Source organism: Schistocerca piceifrons, chromosome X (genome assembly GCF_021461385.2).
Source record: "Schistocerca piceifrons isolate TAMUIC-IGC-003096 chromosome X, iqSchPice1.1, whole genome shotgun sequence".
Taxonomy (NCBI): Eukaryota; Metazoa; Arthropoda; class Insecta; order Orthoptera; family Acrididae; genus Schistocerca; species Schistocerca piceifrons.
Genome location: NC_060149.1, coordinates 683,813,188 through 683,827,763, shown reverse-complemented (window position 1 = coordinate 683,827,763; position 14,576 = coordinate 683,813,188). Strand labels below are relative to the sequence as shown.

The window sequence follows — 14,576 nt, the reverse complement described above, 5'->3', positions numbered from 1 at the left end:
TAAATATGGAGCTATTGGATGAGCATACTGTGAGAGGAACCTGACTGGTATACAATCTGGACCGGAGGCCTTGCCTTTATTAAGTGGTTTAAGCTGCTTTGTTACACCGAGGATATCTACTTCTATGTTTCTCATCTTGGCAGTTGTTCTTGATTGGAATTCTGGAATATTTACTTCGTCTTCTTTGGTGAAGGAGTTTCGGAACACCGTGTTTAATAACTCTACTTTAATGGCACTGTCATCAGTGACTTCACCGTTGTTATCGTGAAGTGAAGGAATCGACTGCGTCTTGCCACTGGTGTGCTTTATGTATGACCAGAATCTCCTTGGGTTTTCTACCAGATTTCGAGACAGAGTTTCATTATGGAAGTTATTAAAAGTATCTGGCATTGAAGTACGCGCTATATTTCGAACTTCTACAAAACTTACCCAGTCTTGGGATTTTGCGTTCTTTCAAATTTGACATGCTTTTTTCGTTGCTTCTTCAACAGCGATCTGACCCGTTTTGTGTACCATGGGAGATCAGTACCATCACTTACGAATTAATGTGGTATATATCAATTGCTGTCGATACTATCTCTTCGAAATTATTCCACACATTTCTACGCTTACGTAATGAGAACATAATGAGTGGAGACTGTCTCTTAAAAAGGCGATAAGAACGTTTTTATCAGCTTTCTTAATAGATGTACTTAACGTTTCTTTTTGATGGTTGGGGGTGTTACAGTATTCAGCCTAGCAGCAATTGCCTTGTGGTCGCTAATAACTGTATCCGTCATTATACTCCCTATTTATCCACGATTATTTGCTGCTAAGATGTCAAGTATGCTTTCGCAACCGTTTACGCTTCGAGTGGGCTCATGAACTAATAGTTCAAAATAATTGTCTGAGAAAGCATTCAGTACAATTTCGGATGACTATTTATGCCTGCCGCCGGCTTCAAACGTATAATTTTTCCAGCATATCGAGGGTAGATTGAAGTTACCACTTATGGTAATGTATAAGCGGGGTACCTATTTGACAGGGTGCTTATGTCCGTGGCACCTGTCAGAGTCGTGTCTAGACGTATCAGGGGTCCCATATCACTCCAAATGCGCAGGCCCCACACCATTACAAAGCCTCCACCAGCTTGAACAGTCTCTTGCGTGAAATGCAGGATCCATGGATTCATGAGGTTGTCACCATACCCGTAGACGCCCATCCGCTCAATACAGTTTGAAACGAGACTCATCCGATCAGGCAACATGTTTTCAGTCATCAACAGTCTAATGTCGGTGTTGACGGGCCCAGGCAAGGCGTAAAGCTTTCTGTCCTGCAGTCACAAAGGGCACACTTGTGGGCCTTCTGCTCCGAAAGCCCATTTCGATAATGTTTCGTAGAACGGTTCGCAACTTGACACTTGTTGATGGCCAGCACTGAAATCTGCAGTAATTTGCGGAAGGCACTTCTGTCGTGTTGAGGAATTCTCTTGAGATGTCGTTGGTTCCGTTCTTGCAGGATCTTTTTCCGGCTGCAGCGATGTCGGAGATTTGATCTTTCACCGGATTCCTGATATTCATGGTACACTCGTGAAATGGTCATACGGGAAAATCCCCACTTCATCGCTACCTCGGAGATGCTGTGTCCCATCGCTCGTGCGTCGACTACAGCACAGCGTTCAGTCTCAGTTAAATCTTGATAACCTGCCATTGTAGCAACGAATCTAACAATTGCTCCAGGCACTTTTGGTGTAATATAGGCATTGCCGACCGCAGCGTCGCATTCTGCCTGTTTACATATTTCTGTATTTGAATACGCATGCCCATATCAGTTTATTTGTTGCTTCAGTGTAATGCTGCAGAATCTACTTCCATGGTGTGGTAGTTTAACAATCGATTTATCCTAAATATAACATCGCAGCTTATTACTGAGCATAAGGTAAACTCCATTAACTTACAGGTCACAGCAGCCATGTCCTGTCACTTGTGATGGAGGAGTTTTCGGAGCAGCGCTGACTCTGCAATCGAAGATCGATGCACAGCCGCCGAAATGAAGTTTTTCTACACTCTTCGAAAATTCGATGCTATAGAGGAGTCTCTGCATCGCAGCAGAAAGGTGAGAGAACTACGTAAATGAGAACACTTCTTCTGTGTGCCTTCCAAAAGTGTATCTTCTCTTGACACTTCCTCCTCATAAAGGCGTTTAGCAACATAATATAGGCTTTCAAGCACGATGATTGCTTTATTGCTGTTATTTTTTTTTCAAGGACGTAAGACCGTGGTCCATGGCTTATCTTACTGCCTAACGTTCCGTATTCCAATGCTGGAGACTTCATAAGAAAGTTTACCTAGTGAGATTGCAGTTACAGTCTCAGACAATCTCAGCAAGCTGACTGAACTGCTAAGCTCGGTTCATGACGTCATCAGACCTCTGCCTAAGAGAGCGGTGTTGCACCGACGTATGAAGGCCTATGTTTTGCAGCATGTAGTAGGAAGAGTTGGCACTGATTGTTTTACTTAGCACTAAGGCCCACAACTTCTGTTCCATTAATTTTTTTTCGCTTCAATTTCTATGGCCTCCGTGTACATCCTAGCAAAGTAATGATTAGATCGTGCTAAAACCACTGTGGGAGAGACACGAATCTGGTGGTTCCTTGGCAGCAGTACATGATCAGCTACTGTGATTTATTCGTCTTTTCAAAGCGACCGTTACTCTTGTGTTCCTTAAGTTGGGCGTTACTGCTTATTTTTGTAGTTCCTATGTGCACTTGCCCGCAAGTGCTAGGGATTTCATATATTCCTGCTGTGACAAGTGGCCGGCGAAAATTCTTTGCAGTGCTCAAATACTAGAACACCTGTCTAGTTTGCTTTAACACTTTATCAATACGATGATTTCTGAGTTATCTGCTGGTGCAGTCTTTGATAGTTGTTACAAATTAAAGGAAAACATACGTCTGCCCGATTCCGCTATGTAAGGTAGCGTTATGATAAGATAAAGAATCGACGGTTGCGTGGATGCAATAGAACAGTTCGGTTTGTTGAGCTCCTTTGAGACTGTAACTGTTTTCTGACTCGCGAAAACCTTTGATGACGTCTGCAGCATTTGAAGACGAAACGTAAGGCGGTGAAATATACTTTGGATCACGGCCTTACGCCTATTAAAAAATATTAGCAGTAGTGCCAGTATTATCTCGCCCTCGAGGAGTACCACAACCCAGATGACTCCCGTCAAAACTGTTAATGTGTTGTATGTAAAGGGACTTCCTTTTTGTAGAAAATACGGCAAGGTGTCGAAAGATGAGAGCTCAGTTACGCTTTAAATTTTGTGTTTAAATATATGAGATTGTTAGAGTAGACAGGATGATAAAATATCAAGAAACGAAAAGTGGAGATACAGTAGACACAAAATGGATGGTACTGCGCTGATAGACTTAGGATAACTATTTATAAAATATACTCGGAATATTTTTAGAAAAAGTAACAATATTATTTATGTCATTATAGTACTGAAGTTGATCAACCTTAATTAATGTCATAACTAAATATGGAAGCATATCATGAGTTTAATTAAAGACATTGATAAAGCATTTTGTAGGCAATTAATTTTCAAAATACGATATCTCTTAGAGAATTTATCGTTTTGTAAAAAGGGGTGAATGAGTAACATTTACAGTACATTAATTCTTGTTTGACCATTATGACTACCATACTGGGTCCACATCGTATTGTAAAGTGACTAACTGTAAGTCCCTCATTACCACATTATAAAATTATTTTGATCTTGTGATTAAGCTTTTCATATTCATCATTATCCAGGTTACTATATTATGCGTGAAATGCTTCCGTTGCGAATTAAATGTAGGGTGTGCTCGTCATACACAATTATTTTCTTTGATCTAGACTGGTTCTCTTAGTAGATGTGTTGTTGGGGCCGTTTTTGGATTTTTGCAAGACATTACCAGGACAAGGTAGATATACTTGGTAGAAGTTAAATCATCTGCTTATCAGTGCACACCACTTGCAAATTTGTTATCCCTTTGACAGGATTTTGTTCATTTTGAATACTAACGAACACTGCAATGATTCGCAGATGCTAAATATGTATGGGATTTGGGTATACTGTACGTCCTGATTACCTCCTCACCGCTCTCTGTATCTCCTCCTCCTCAAAAAAGTGTTCAAATGTGTGTGAAATCTTGTGGGACTTAACTGCTAAGGTCATCAGTCCCTAACCTTAAACACTACTTAAATTATCCTAAGGACAAACACACACACCCATGCGTGAGGGAGGACTCGAACCTCCGCCGGGATCAGCCGCACAGTCCATGACTGCAGCGCCTGAGACCGCTCGGCTAATCCCCCCGCGGCTCCTGCTCCTCCTTCCTTCTCTCTGTCCATTGCCCCCCCCCCCCCACTCTCTATCCGTCTCCTTCTCCCACTACCTTTCTCGACCTTTTCTTCCGTCCTATCTTTGCTCATCTCCTCCTTCCCCTCTCTATGTCCCTTTAGCAATCCCCTGAACGTTGAACCTTGTGTATTGTTGTAGCTTATGAAATCTTGATTGAGAACTGAAATTGTTTGAAATAATTCGGTAAATCGGTTCAAATCATTGGTATATGGGGTATGAGAGGCCTGTCGAGCTGCTGGTTATGTGAGGGTAGTAGCTTCAACAATAGAATTTCCTATAGTTTTAATCAGAAAATGAGTAGGACTACAAAGTTTCGAATGATCACATTCCGTAATTGTATTCTAATCATAAGCCCACAGCCATGAATAGAACTTTCCTATTTTCTTTTATAACCGGCTGCGAGGAAAGAAACAAAATAGTTGCGCATACAATTTTTGTTTAAAGTTATATATGTAAGGAGAAAGAATATATAGGGGAGAAACTAATTGTCCAATGGTTTAAATGCCCTGTTATCGCACTTAAAAGAAACTGAAAAATGAACACCACGTACACCTTTTCATAGCACAGAGTAGCTCAGTATTTTCTTCCTCACAGTTGTTTTAACAGAAGTCCTGTACGTTGTTGTTCCAAAAAATATTGCCTATGCCCTTCCGAATGTTTATTAGAGCATGTGTAAAAATTTGAAGTACGTCTGTCACGAAATTTTCGAGATATTTGTCAACAATCGTGTACAAATTGGAAGTAAATCAGTCAAGAACTTTTCGAAATTTTTGTTACCAGTGTCTGTCCAAATGTTACTCTAGTCTTGATTCAAGAAGTACAACGGTCAAGAAATATTCGAGGATTTCGCTAACTACATCGACGCCTTCAGTCATATACAAGGGTTGGAACTTTAATAGTGGCAACTATTTATTCACAACCGATACAAAAGAGTTACATGTTTGCACCTGTTACTGTCCTTCAGCCGGCTGGGGTGGCCGAGCGGTTCTAGGCGCTACAGTATGGACCCGCGCGACCGCTACGGTCGCAGGTTCGAATCCTGTCTCGGGCATGGGTGTGTGTTATGTCGTTAGGTTAGTTAGGTTTAAGTAGTTCTAAGTTCTAGGGGACTGATGATCTCAGAAGTTAAGTCCCATGCGCTCAGAGCCATTTGAACCATTTGAACTGTCCTTCAATGTAGTCACCAGCGTTATGCAGAACCCGTTGCCAGTGATGTGGAAGGCGTAGTATACCTTTAGCAGAGCCTGTTTTTTTTATGATGCGAATGGACTGGTCTACTACCTGTCGAATCTCGAGAACAGTTCTGAAGCGAATGCCACCGTCAATGCACAGTATTACTGTTCGTTTTTGGATCATAACCTGCGGCCAGCTTTGCGAAAGAAGCGGCAACACTGTCTGCGTAACCCACCCATCATTTTGCACGACAATGCGCGGGTGCATACAGCGCTAGCTGTGGCTGCTCTGTTCGGTCGATGGGACTGGGAAGTACTGTACCATCCACCATATTCCCCGGAGTTAAGTCCTTGTGGCTTTGATTTGATTCCGAAGATGAAGGAACCACTTCGTGGCATTCGCTTCAGAACTGTTCCAGAGATTCGACAGGCAGTAGACCGCTCCTTTCACACCATCAGCAGAACAAGCTCTGCTAACGGTATACTACGCCTTCCACATCGTTGGCGACGGGTTCTGTGCAACGCTGGTAGCTACTTTGAAGGACAGTGACAGGTGCAAACATGTAACTCTTTTGTATCGGTGATGAATAAATATTTGCCTCTATTTGAGTTCCAACCCTCGTATATATGAGGTACTAGGAATCGACCCATACCGAAACACCAACTTTAGTACTTAGTGTAGCCTCCACAGGCAGCAATGCATGGAGGAAAGACGACGTCGGTTATGATCCGATGACGGCATTTGCCGCCTGAGTAAAGTAGATGTACTGATAATGGTTTCAACGTCGTCCGCCAACATACAGCGTAGTGTCATAGCCATCAGAGCTCCATTTGCGTCTACCGTTTAATAGGGAATGCTCACAGCCCGAAAGTTTAGTGTGGTACGAACGTGTGGAGCAAGCAGGCAACCTTGCCACGGAGGGAAACTCGTGTTTCCGATAGCCCACTGGGCGAGTGTGAAAGGGCGTAGTGGCCTTCCGAGAGCTGGATGGTCGTTTCGGAGAATTGCCACACAAGTTGGACGTGTTGTAGCAGTTGTGCAACGGTGCTGGTATCAGAGGTCATGTGAACATTCTCTCACCTGTAGACGAGGTTCTGGACGTCCACGCAGCACAGATGTCTGACAGGATCGTCATATTGTGAGGGCAGCAGTGACAGATCGTACAGCTAACACAGCATAGATAAGAGGGCTCGTGAACCCACACGTGTCAACACGAACTGTTGCCAATCAGTTCTCAGTAGTGGGACCATGGGCACGCACACCTCTAGCCCATCATTCGCTAACGCCACAGCATCTACGTGCACGGCTCCATTGGTGCCGTTCAAAAGGTTCAAACGGCTCTGAGAACTATGCGACTTAACTTCTGAGGTCATCAGTCGCCTAGAACTTAGAACTAATTAAACCTATCTAACCTAAGGACATCACACACATCCATGCCCGAGGCAGGATTCGAACCTGCGACCGTAGCAGTTGCTCGGTTCCAGACTGTAGCGCCTAGAATAGCACGGCCACTCCGGCCGGCATTGGTTCCGTCAGACGATCACTTGGAAGATAGAATGGCGCGCTGTTGGTCTTCAGCGATGAGAGCAGATTCTGCCCGCACACAAGTGAAGGTCGTTTCCGCACATGACATAGACCTGGTGAGCACCGTCTTGTAGAGTGCATTCGTCCAAGACGCATTGGGCCCATCCCGGCCCTTATGGTCTCGAATACGATAAACTTCAACTCTCATTCACCTCTGGCGTTTCTGGAGGGGACTCTAACAAGCATCTCGGTACGTGCAGAATGTTGTTAGATACGTTCTTTTGCAGTTCTTGCCATAGGAAAGGGATGTGTTGTTCCAAAGGGATGATGCTCACCTGCAAATTTCCCGTCAACCTCATCGTGCTCTGCAAGGTATGTAGCGACTTTCCGGGTCAGCACGATCTTCGGACTTGTCTCCAGTCGACGACGTGTTTGGGCTGTGATGGGACTAGAAGTGCCTCGTGCGACTTGTCAGCCAACAAATCTTACAGAAGTACATAAACTGGTTGAGCATATTAAAGCATTATGTCAAAATTGGAAGTAAATTGGTCAAGGTCGTTCCGAGATTTTTGTTGACAACATGGAAACTTCGATAATTTATATAGTATATGTATTTTATTAGAGTATCATGTTAAAATAGGAAGTAAATCAGCCAAGAACTATTTACGATTACTACGAATGACGTTGTCACATTACATCGTACTTGCACTTATATACCACATATTTTTACAAAATATGTAGCCTTTGTACGTTCGAATGTTTATTGCAGTATGGTGTGATAATTTTAAATAAATTGGGCAAGTACTTTTTGAGATATTGATAACAGCTTTCAACAACGACTTGTCTTTGTATAGTAGTGTAGATTCTGATGTGTGATGTGCAGTTACTTGCAGTTTCTATCATTTAATGTTAATTCCTGTTAGTGTAAACCAGTTCCAAATTTGGCTTACTCTGGCATGATCTTCTGCAGTGAAATTCTGATTAGTTGTTAATTTCAGTACAACTCACTCATTGTTTCATACTGTCAGTGTTCAACAAATTTTCGTAATAACTGCATGTCTTGCGAGTGCCGAGCTGTGGGAGTGATCAGTCAATTACTACTGCTAGCAGTGTTGGGATACTATAGAGAGGTTTTGTCTGCACACTCTCCATTAATGAGTTTTACTAGAGGGATGCTATTTCGTGTGAGCTATAAGCTACGTACTTCTTGCTCTCAGAACAGTGTGATAAAATTCTTATTAATGTATGCATCATGCTTGCTAAATGTGATACTGTGTTTACACATTATGATAATTGCGTGTTTTGCCTTCTTTATGCTTAGTGTATGTTAACAGTTAAATACCAATTCTGTATGTTACACTGGCCAACGCCAATGGGAGGGGTCACATTCTCTATCTAGGATAAATCACATTACTTATGTATTTCCATAATTTTGGCAGAGTAGAAGACTAAAATGTTGATTATTATTAGTGGGAAAGGGTTTCTGGGACATTTTTAGTAAAAAATAAATAGTTTTTTTTACATTTATTTGTATTAATTTCACAATTACAAGGATAACTCAGATTCACATTCAGAACACTTTACAATACGAACTACTACTTCTTTCTTGATGTGTGCAGAGCAGATATACTTCCTGCGAGAAGTGCAAGATTTCATGTACTTACGGTCTTTGCTTCGGGCGCATAATTAACAGCGTCCTTTCTTTGGCAGATTATGCACAGCTGCACATGTTACTTTCCGTCGCGACTCCGTAACGTTGTTTCCTCTGCTCAGAGCACCTTGATTTTGATAGCACTCATACCCAAAAGTTGATAACGCTGTAGTGTATTTTGAGTGTAGACCTACAGCATTTTGAGCGCGTCTTTTCATGTTGAGGTTACAAAGTTCACGAGTAAGATCTTTCAGGTACTTCTTTCTTCCAGAACTCTTTGTCGGGTAATTATTTGTTCATTCCTTATGTGTATCTTGAAATACAACATATGAATTGTATGCTGCAACGTCAATGAAGTTGAAAAACACCGCCATTGGCCATCGACGCTTTGCTCGACGGCAGCTGTACGTTCTTACACACTTATCGAATGTATCCACTCCTGACTTTGTACAGTTGTAGAATAGGATGATGTCTTTCTTCTCTTCCGTCGCATTCATATCATGATGTTGGGTTGACAACACTGTGACAATCTTTCCTTTCTTAGGCACGTAACTGACAAAAGTGGCATCATCACTAAAGGCAAATCGATTGTTCCCGGTGTAGCTTTTAGAGAAATAGGACGGAGTTCTGTAGGAACATGGCGTTTGTCACTTCGATTAGTACCAACTGTAGTTACACTCCTGGAAATTGAAATAAGAACACCGTGAATTCATTGTCCCAGGAAGGGGAAACTTTATTGACACATTCCTGGGGTCAGATACATCACATGATCACACTGACAGAACCACAGGCACATAGACACAGGCAACAGAGCATGCACAATGTCGGCACTAGTACAGTGTATATCCACCTTTCGCAGCAATGCAGGCTGCTATTCTCCCATGGAGACGATCGTAGAGATGCTGGATGTAGTCCTGTGGAACGGCTTGCCATGCCATTTCCACCTGGCGCCTCAGTTGGACCAGCGTTCGTGCTGGACGTGCAGACCGCGTGAGACGACGCTTCATCCAGTCCCAAACATGCTCAATGGGGGACAGATCCGGAGATCATGCTGGCCAGGGTAGTTGACTTACACCTTCTAGAGCACGTTGGGTGGCACGGGATACATGCGGACGTGCATTGTCCTGTTGGAACAGCAAGTTCCCTTGCCGGTCTAGGAATGGTAGAACGATGGGTTCGATGACGGTTTGGATGTACCGTGCACTATTCAGTGTCCCCTCGACGATCACCAGTGGTGTACGGCCAGTGTAGGAGATCGCTCCCCACACCATGATGCCGGGTGTTGGCCCTGTGTGCCTCGGTCGTATGCAGTCCTGATTGTGGCGCTCACCTGCACGGCGCCAAACACGCATACGACCATCATTGGCACCAAGGCAGAAGCGACTCTCATCGCTGAAGACGACACGTCTCCATTCGTCCCTCCATTCACGCCTGTCGCGACACCACTGGAGGCGGGCTGCACGATGTTGGGGCGTGAGCGGAAGACGGCCTAACGGTGTGCGGGACCGTAGCCCAGCTTCATGGAGACGGTTGCGAATGGTCCTCGCCGATACCCCAGGAGCAACAGTGTCCCTAATTTGCTGGGAAGTGGCGGTGCGGTCCCCTACGGCACTGCGTAGGATCCTACGGTCTTGGCGTGCATCCGTGCGTCGCTGCGGTCCGGTCCCAGGTCGACGGGCACGTGCACCTTCCGCCGACCACTGGCGACAACATCGATGTACTGAGGAGACCTCACGCCCCACGTGTTGAGCAATTCGGCGGTACGTCCACCCGGCCTCCCGCATGCCCACTATACGCCCTCGCTCAAAGACCGTCAACTGCACATACGGTTCACTTCCACGCTGTCGCGGCATGCTACCAGTGTTAAAGACTACGATGGAGCTCCGTATGCCACGGCAAACTGGCTGACACTGACGGCGGCGGTGCACAAATGCTGCGCAGCTAGCGCCATTCGACGGCCAACACCGCGGTTCCTGGTGTGTCCGCTGTGCCGTGTGTGTGATCATTGCTTGTACAGCCCTCTCGCAGTGTCCGGAGCAAGTATGGTGGGTCTGACACACCGGTGTCAATGTGTTCTTTTTTCCATTTCCAGGAGTGTATTTTCTTTTTCAAAAGATCAGATGCGAGTGGAACGGTAGTGAACTTTCTGTCCATGGTAACATTTCTTGCAGATTGTTTCAAGTTAGACATTTCATTCAATGTTCTAACTATTTCAGGGTCATTGTTATGACTCTTCTCATTAGCGTGCTTTCCAGCGTAGGGATCCGCAGCAAAGCAGTATTTCGTATCTGAATCACATAACATGTTCACCTCTATTCCATATTCTCCTGGTTTTGTTGGAATATATAGCCTGAATGGGCATCGCCCATGGAAGGTCACAAGTTCTTCATCCACTGTGACTGACTCACTAGGATTATAAAACTCAGGAAATTTACTATCATGTTCCATATATCCCTGATAGGAGCAAATTTGTCGGTCTGTCTTCTAGCTGCTCGAGTTAGAGCATCATCAAAACACAAGCACTTCAGTAAGAGCCTCAGTCTATGCTCCGAAAATGAAGCTCGGAACATCGGAAAGGTTTCTTTACTAAATGTATCACGTAAACTGTCGTTGTTCTGTCTATGGACTCCACAGTTCAATAGAATTCCAATTGCTGACACAATTTCTTCACTTTCGAATTTTTTATGAAAATATCTTCGGATGATTCCCTAAGATTTCCAAGCTTTTGATTGGTAGACATCAAAATGTTATCCAGGATGTTATCATAGAAGTACATGGGAAAAGCTAAACCTGGTGTATCAGGTTTTATCACTGGCTTAGTTCCTTTCGGGGTTCTCATTACGTTAGCAACAGACCTCCTCCTTTGATTTACGTAAGAGCTTCTCTTCCATATCATACTTGACGGGGCCACCATGTCTTTTTCAAGTTGATTAATTTGTGCTATCGGCCTGGGTCGTCTTCTTGTTGGTTGAATATCTATAAAAATATTAAACCAGAACCGAACACTAGGAAACTAAGCACTCTACCCAGACACACATCCTAATATACTCCAAAATATCTGCAAAAGTAATACAAATCGATACTTACCCTGCTCACTTTCATCCAACTCGCTGCTGTCAGAAACTACTTGATCTGGAATTTCCATGACTAAATATTCAGTTTCACTGCTTGAGCTTCCAGATGGTTCACCACTAAATTCATAGTCTGAACTCTCAAGCAAATTTCTAATTTCGTCATCTGTCAATTTCATCTTCTTGTACATTGTGTCAAATGCCACAAAGATATTACCTTCCACTCGCCACACTGTTTACCGGTTGACTGCGAGTGGTGATTGTTGACCAGCTACACCTTCGGTTATAACAATCAAAAAATGGTTCAAATGGCTCTGAGCACTATGGGACTTAACTTCTGAGGTCATCAGTCCCCTAGAACTTAGAACTACTTAAACTTAACTAAGCTAAGGACATCACACACATCCATGCCCGAGGCAGGATTCGAACCTGCGACCGTAGCGGTCGCGCGGTTCCAGACTGTAGCGCCTAGAACCGCTCGGCCACCCGGGCCGGCTTATAACAATCGCTATGACTCAACAATGAGTGTAAACCAAAAGCTGTTCTTATTGTCGATTGTAGCAATTATAATTATGACAAATTTCATGTATTTATTAAATAAAATACTGAACACGACAGGAGTTTTAGCCTAAAAACATCGTTGGCGTCCGTTACTGACCCCCCCCCCCCCCAATTGGTATGCAACTGTTAAAAATTTATCTACAGTTGCCACAAGTGGCATTTGGTTTTTAAACTTTCGTTGTGATACTAATTAGAAACATCAGATTCTGTGGATTCTCCTGTAAATGATTGAGAGCAGTTTAATATGAGTGAAGATTTTATAGTATCTTTTATATTTTTCTGGAGTGAGTAAAAGGAGATTTCTTTTGCTGGGCTTAAACTAGTCTTCTAGTCTTACTAATATTCTCGACACATGTCTCTGCTGTTAACAGAATATGCTGAAGTGCAGTCACATTCTGCTATCCTAATTTTGCAATTAAAACTTTTGTGGGAAAACTAGGACTACTTTAAAGCAGAATTTTATTTAAAGTGGTAGATGCACTCTATGAAACTGAAGTTAAATTTACATGTAAAATCTGAGTACTACTATTACAGAAGTAGAATAATTATGTGTACTATGACATTCTTTTATTACACATTCTGACTGCTGTTCATCGGCGACGAGGGATGGAATGTGCAAGCCAGTACCGCAAATGGACCTCCAGTGAGTGGCGACAAGTGGCATTGTCGGATGAATCACGTTTTATGTGTCATCGGAGGGGTGGCCGTGGGCTAGTACATCTACATCTACATGATTACTCCGCAATTCACATTTAAGTGCTTGGCAGAGGGTTCATCGAACCACATTCATACTATCTCTCTACCATTCTACTGTCGAACAGCGCGCGGGAAAAACGAAAACCTAAACCTTTCTGTTCGAGCTCTGATTTCTCTTATTTTATTTTGATGATCATTCCTACCTATGTAGGTTGGGCTCAACAAAATATTTTCGCATTCGGAAGAGAAAGTTGGTGACTGAAATTTCGTAAACAGATCTCGCCGCGACGAAAAACGTCTTTGCTTTAATGACTTCCATCCCAACTCGCGTATCATATCTGCCACACTCTCTCCCCTATTACGTGATAATACAAAACGAGCTGCCCTTTTTTGCACCCTTTCGATGTCCTCCGTCAATCCCACCTGGTAAGGATCCCACACCTCGCAGCAATATTCCAACAGAGGACGAACGAGTGTAGTGTAAGCTGTCTCTTTAGTGGACTTGTTGCAACTTCTAAGTGTCCTGCCAATGAAACGCAATGTTAGGCTCGCCTTCCCCACAATATTATCAATGTGGTCTTTCCAACTGAAGTTTTTCGTAATTTTAACGCCCAGGTACTTAGTTGAACTGACAGCCTTGAGAAATGTACTATTTATCGAGTGAAATGATAATTAAATGGACACCCTAGCTGCAAACAGGCGTTGATGTACTTCATTGGGGACATTTTGAAAATGTGTGCCCCGACCGGGACTCGAACCCGGGACCTTCTGCTTACATGGCAGACGCTCTATCCATCTGAGCCACCGTGGGCATAGAGGGTAGTGCGTCTGCAGGGACTTATCCCTTTCACGCTGCCCGTGAGATCTACATTCCCAACATGTCCACACCAGTACATTCGTAGTGCGCCTAATAGATGTTTGCCCATCATACTCATTACTCGTGGCAGATTAATCTACCAAGTCCCGTACGAGTTCGGGCATAGCGTGTGCGTTCGCACAAGAGGGTCAATGGCCGGGAAGCCATATTTTAACTATATATGACGGTAGTATATGTTCCCGAAAGATAAGTCCCTGCAGACGCACTATCGTCTGTGCCCACGGTGGCTCAGATGGATAGAGCGTCTGCCATGTAAGCAGGAAGTCCCGGGTTCGAGTCCCGGTCGGGGCACACATTTTCAACATGTCCCCAATGAAGTACATCAACGCCTGTTTGCAGCTAGGGTGTCCATTTTATTATGATTTCATTTCTAGCAAAGCTGCATGGTCATCCACGGTAACTGTTCTTTCGGGAACAGATACTACCGTCATATATATTTATCGAGTAATCGAATTCCAACGAATTTCTTTTGGAACTCATGTGGATCACCTCACACTTTTCGTTATTTAGCGTCAACTGCCACCTGCCACACTATACAGCAATCTTTTCTAAATCGCTTTGCCACTGATACTGGTCTTTGGATGACCTTACTAGTCGGTAAATTACAGCATCATCTGCGAACAACCTAAGAGAACTG

At 43.7% G+C, this 14,576-nt stretch overlaps 2 non-coding genes across 2 annotated transcripts; one reads left to right on the top strand and one right to left on the bottom strand.

Moving 5' to 3' along the window:
- Positions 1-13,799: 13,799 nt before the first annotated feature.
- On the bottom strand, positions 13,800-13,874 carry Trnat-ugu. Its single transcript has one exon. It is a non-coding gene; the product is annotated as a tRNA-Thr (tRNA).
- Positions 13,875-14,155: 281 nt separating this feature from the next.
- Positions 14,156-14,230, top strand: Trnat-ugu. Its single transcript has one exon. It is a non-coding gene; the product is annotated as a tRNA-Thr (tRNA).
- The last annotated feature ends 346 nt before the right edge of the window (positions 14,231-14,576 follow it).